Below are 6,000 nucleotides of genomic sequence, written 5' to 3'. Positions count from 1 at the left end.
GGAGGTTAAGGCCCGCCAATTGCATAACCAGTTTAACCCATCTAGCTATGGAAGAAGAAGAGACAGGTTTGAAGGGTTTAACAAAGGAAATAAGAAGTTGGTTTACACCAGCGGTGCGATGTTGGTTCATCCTTGAATCATACTCTATCATTCAAGTCTTTCAGAATTTGGGAGTGGTCTTGAGACATGATGAGGGTGTCATCTAAATAGATTATAAGGCGGACTCCCCTTTCTCTCGAACTATGGTAATGGCCTTCATAACTTTGATGAAGCACCAAGGGGCAGATGATACACTGAAGGGGAGAGCTTAGAACTGATAAAAGTGGTTGTTCAACGCAAATTGTAGAAAGGACTGGGATTCTCTGCCATTGGAATTGTAAAGTAGGCGTCCTTTAAGTCTAGTTTCACTAACCAGTCTTTTTCTAAAAGCATGTCCCTGAGGAGATGGATACCTTCCATCTTGAAATGCCTGTAGGTGAGAGATTTGTTCAGTTCTCTTAGGTTTATTACAGGTCCCCACACATTGTCCTTCTTTTCTACCTGGAAAATATTTCTCAGGAAATTCTTGCGTTCCCAAGGGACTGTTGCTTTAGAGTCAGATTTAGCACTTTGGGTGTTATAACTTGAATGGGTTTTTCCATGAAATCTATTTTGAAACCCTAAATAGTTTCTAGTACCCAAGGATCGTCTGTTTAACATCTACTTGGCACCGCTCGCCCACGTCGCCTCTCGGCATGACCTCAACATCATCTCCTATGCTGATGACACCCAGCTGATCCTCTCCCTCTCCAAGGACCCCCACACCGCCAAAACCAACCTTCACAAAGGAATGAAGGCTGTCACTGAATGGATGAGGAACAGCCGACTGAAACTGAACTCGGACAAGGCGGAGGTACTCATCCTCGGACCCACTCCTTTGGCCTGGGACGACTCCTGGTGGTGACCGCACTGGGAACCACTCCAACACCCACCGACCACGCACGCAACCTAGGGGGTCATCCTCAACTCCACCCTCTCCATGACTAAACAAGTCAACGCCGTCTCCTCCTCCTGTTTCAACACCCTCTGCATGCTCCGCAGGATCTACAAGTGGATTCCCACTGAAACAAGAAGAATGGTTACCCAGGCCCTCGTCAGCAGCAGGTTAGACTATAGAAACGCCCTCTACGCAAGAGCCTCGGCAAAACTCCTGAGACGGCTCCAACACATCCAGAACACCTCTGCATGCCTGATCCTCGACATCCCTTGCTGCAGCCACATCACACCCCACCTGAGAGACCTGCACTGGCTCCCGGTCAATAAGAGGATAACCTTCAAGCTCCTCACCCACGCATACAAGGCACTCCACAACACCGGACCAAAGTACCTTAACAGACGACTCAGCTTCTACACTCCCACCCGCCAGCTCTGCTCCACCGATCTCACCCTCGCCACAGTCCCCCGCTTCCGAAGAGCGACCTCTGGCGGCAGATCGTTCTCCCACTTCACCACCAAGACCTGGAAGACCCTCCCCATCCACCTACGGCAGACTCAAGACCTGCTAACCTTCAGAAAACTCCTCAGGACCTGGATTTTCGAGCAGTAGCTGCATTCCCCACTCCAGCGCCTTGAGACCCTCACGGGTGAGTAGTGCGCTTTACAAATGATATGATTGATTGATTGATTGATTGTGTAATTTGTAAGAAATGTTTTAGGCGGTCTCCCACTTCCCCTGTTGAAGAGGAATGATGAGGAGAAAAGGTACTTACTTAATGTGTTGGGGGAGCTAACACCTCTAGCCCTGAAGCCTCTTGAGCGGGAGGATCATCCTCGTTGAGGGTAGAAGGAAGGGTTGGACTGGTAGAGGTGACTGAAACCTCTTGGCCTGAAGAAGGGTCTTTGGTAGGGCGGCCGGCAGAGCGACTCCTTCTGTCGGCCCTAGCAAAAACACCCGGATTAAAGACTCTGTGCATGTTAGTTTGTGCCTTATCCAAAGCTGTGAAGGTTGCCATGTATTTACCCAATCCTTTGATCACCTTGATCGTATCCTCTCCAAATAGGAGCCCATTGGGATTGCTCGATGATTCTTTCTCTGCCATGTCACAGAGTTTGGGGTTGATTTTTGATAAAAACAACTTTCCTTCTCTCAGTATTAATTGTAGCATTGGCATTACCCAGGCGGATTAGTGTTCTCTGACTCCATCCTCTTCAGAGATCAATGTTGGGTGAATAACCATTAATGTAGTTCTCCTCAATTAGGTCGATCATTCGGCATAAAGGGCCAAGCATGTCAAGCATGTGATCTTAACAGTTTATGAGGGAGCGCTACATCCCTTTCCTAGGGTCCCTGCCCATTTTGAATAAGAACTTTATAGGTTCAGTGTCCAAATTAGGGGTGAGGCAGAATTTATCTTGGACCATGGGTCTTGACATTCTGCCATCAGGATATTCCTAGTCTTTTTTTCACGGGGGTTCTTTATCCACCTCTTGATAAACTTGGCCACGTGTTTTTGGGGCCACCATTGAGAACACGTAGGGTGTTGAATATTATCAGGGGAGAACCTTTCCCCACTTTAAGGATCAAAAACAATCTCTTTTAAAGAGGAGGGAATTTCCTCTTCCGAGATATCAAAAACGTCATCGTTATTGACTTGGTCTAAGTCAAAAACATATTCGTTCAAGGGTTAATTTGTAACATGTTCATCATCAGTTAAGAGGAGATCAGTTAGAGCACTTGGATAGTGTGAGCCGCTCAGGGCAACCAAATGAGTTGTGCCATTATCGACACATGGTCTTTTTGGGGCGCCTAGGCCTCCCTTAGTATTTGAGGGCAGGTCGCGTCTCTTCTACGGAGAATCGTAACACAACGGCATAATCGGCAGTCTTTCTCGCTACAGTCTGAAAAGATGCAGTAACCCCCGTTCGGATTGTGGATGATATTGTGATTTATCTGGCTGCCTAAAACCAATTCTAACTTCATGGAAGCTTATTCTGCGCTTTACCTTTCTCTCCTCTCGGCGTCTGGCGTCCAGCACCCTTCCCGGTGCAGGAGCCGCTCTGAACTAGCGGGCGTTGTGGGAGAGGCATAGGCGGTTCTTGGCTCTACCCGCCGCCCTACCCGCTCGCATCAGCCTTGCCGCTTAGCTGTTTGTCAGCTGTTCACCAGCTGTCTTCGGGGGGTAGGACGGCCGCGGTCGTCTGCATAGATCCGCACAGACTTCTTGGCCTCCCGTTAAAGGGACAGTACGGATAGCGGCTCTTGCCCTTGTTCATACGGGTGAGTCCAGCCTCGAGTGATAACGCCTGTCTGGCGGATGCGCGGATGTGTGGATGTGTGGCTTCAAGGTTCCACCTTCCGCCTCTCTTTCCCGGTGGGTAGAGGCAGCCGTGGAGCTGCGAAGGGGCCGCAGAGCGGCTGCTCGCGGTGTTCTTGGGGGTTCCAGTAGCCTTCATTTTTCTCCAAACTGCCTTGCTGCAACCAAAGGAGCACAATCAGGTGAAGCTCCCAACGTGGATAAAAAGAATCAGAGGACTCGTCGTCTTAAACCAAAAACCGGACCTAAAGCAGCACCAGAGGAGGAAGGAACAGGAGAAACACTTGTCCAAGTACTACCCCCAAGTAAGGTGTTCGGGCAGGGGTGTGAGGGGGTTAAAGGTGGTAAAGGTGTCAAAGGTGTCAAGATATCAGTGACTGGAGATGATGAGACACAGACACTAGCTAGAGATATTGCTGATGATAACATCCCCTTTGATACCTTCACTGAAGTGGGCCCTGATCCTGGTAACGCAAAGGAGGGAGTTAAAGATTCAGATTGTGGTTCTAGTGAGAATACCCAGGGCCCCTCTATTTTTGTTTTTTCTGGGGTTCACACCGTCAACTCTGCCAATACAGCCACTGCGGCTACTACTCCTCGGCTGTCGGTCTTAAAAGGGTTAAAAGATTTAAAATTAGGTGCTAAACCAAAAGCTAAAAACACTAAAAATAGTGTAGTGAAGCTCTCCCCCTCACTTAGATCATACTTTAAGGTGTTGCCTCAGGTCCTAGAAATCTCCTGTAGACCTCAAGAGGAGATAAGAAAGATGAGTGGTATAGACGATACTCAAGGGTCTGCCCCTGTGGAAGCTGCGGATATGAATTCAGGGGTGCCTGCCCATAATATTCCGGAGGTAGTCGGACTTTCAGCCCCTCAAGCTAAGGGGGGTGTGACCCCGGAGGTGCAGGAGAAGATTTCATTGGAAGTTTTACTACACGAGATCAAAAGTGGTTTCACTGAATCGAAGCGTAATCAGCTGGAGATAAAAGCAGCATTCGACGCCCTTGATAAGAGAGTAGATCTTCTCTCTGAGAGGACAGATACTCTTGAAAGCACAGTAAGTGAACTGAAAGCCAAATTAGACTCTGCAAATGAGAAAATAAACTATTTAAGGCGTGATGGAAATGCAACAAAGGAGAGAGTGGAATCTTTGGAGAATTACTCACGGAGGAATAACATCAGAATCTTGAAAGTTCCAGAAGGTAAAGAAGGGGGTGAAATGAGAAAATTTGTTGCTTCCCTGCTTAAAGAGTCTCTGAATCGGTAGAAGATCTGGAAAAAGACATTCAACGAGCTCACAGAGATCCGTTCCGTCTAAAACAGGGGAGAACTAAACCAAGGAAGATCCTAGTCAACTTTCTAACCTATTCGGTTAAAGAGAAGATATTGAATTTAGCTCTTAAATCCACAGCTCTAAAAGCTCCAGACTTCTCTTATGTTATTAGATCTGACCTATCGAAAACTACTCTTGATAGACAATGGGAGTTAGGTCAGAAAATGGAGAATTTAGGGCTCTGGGAGCCACTGTCCAGATGAGGTTCCCTGCCTTCCTGAGGGTTATGTATAACAATAAAATGCATAACATTCACTCCCCTTTGGCGGCAGATGAACTTCTGTCATCTATTAGCGATCATCAACAGGATAACATCTAGTGCTAGATTTCAGGCAAGATAGTAAGGAGACACTGAGATACAGAGATAAACGATATGGAGGAAAGGTAAGGAAAAGAAGGGGAAAAAAATAAAGGGAAAAAAGGGGGAAATAGAATAAACATATAAAAAAAACATTAAAAAAAAAAAGAATAAGGGGTGGTTGGGGAAGAGGGATTTTTCACAGAGGGTGTCTAAATCTACAAAAATAAAAAAATAAAAAATACAAAGGAGAAGAATTATAGGGAAAAAAAAGGGAAGAAAAGGGAGAAGGAAAAAAAAAAAAAAAAAAGAAAGGAAATAAGGGGAAAAAAAAATATATTTATATATGTATATATATATATATATGCGGTATGTAGCGCCAACAGCCAGTTTCTGTCAAAGACGAGACGAGACCCAATTCTTGGAGTTTCTTAAAGATTTATTTTGCCCAACACCAGTTTGCCACGACGCGTTTCGGCTCTCGAAGAGCCTTGATCACATGACGCAGTTCATAGGCCAAATCACCGTTTTTAAAGTGCACAAGTGCGTAATAGACATGAACGACATACTCTATGCCTAAATGCATAGATAGTACTAATGAAAGTTTGACGTTCAACAGCATTGTAAAAGATATTAAAGTTAAATACTTATATTTTCAAATGCAGTGATCTTCACAATAGCTGTATAAATACATAAAGTAAAACACATTTCTTGCTATCTAGAACCATTATTAACAAAATTGGACACAAAAACGACTTGTCTGCATAGAGGGGGTCGCCAAATAGAAGGTCATGATAATACCCCAATATATATTGTTCATACATCTGTTTCAGTGACCATATTAAACTCATTTTGCATCTATAGGTATAACTCTTGCCTACTGTGGGCATACATAAAAAATTGTCAACCGTTTGCTTAAATAAAACAACGATAAAACCCAATTTTAAAACATGTATAAAAATATATGTTTGTTAAATATACTTTATAAAATGAGTTGATAATGATTAAAACCGATATAAATATATAGTTTAATTTATAATACCCATGTGGGCAAGGCCATCATCTGTGCAAAATTG

This window comes from Lissotriton helveticus, chromosome 7, assembly GCF_964261635.1.
Source record: "Lissotriton helveticus chromosome 7, aLisHel1.1, whole genome shotgun sequence".
Taxonomy (NCBI): Eukaryota; Metazoa; Chordata; class Amphibia; order Caudata; family Salamandridae; genus Lissotriton; species Lissotriton helveticus.
Note: the sequence above shows the minus strand (reverse complement) of the source record.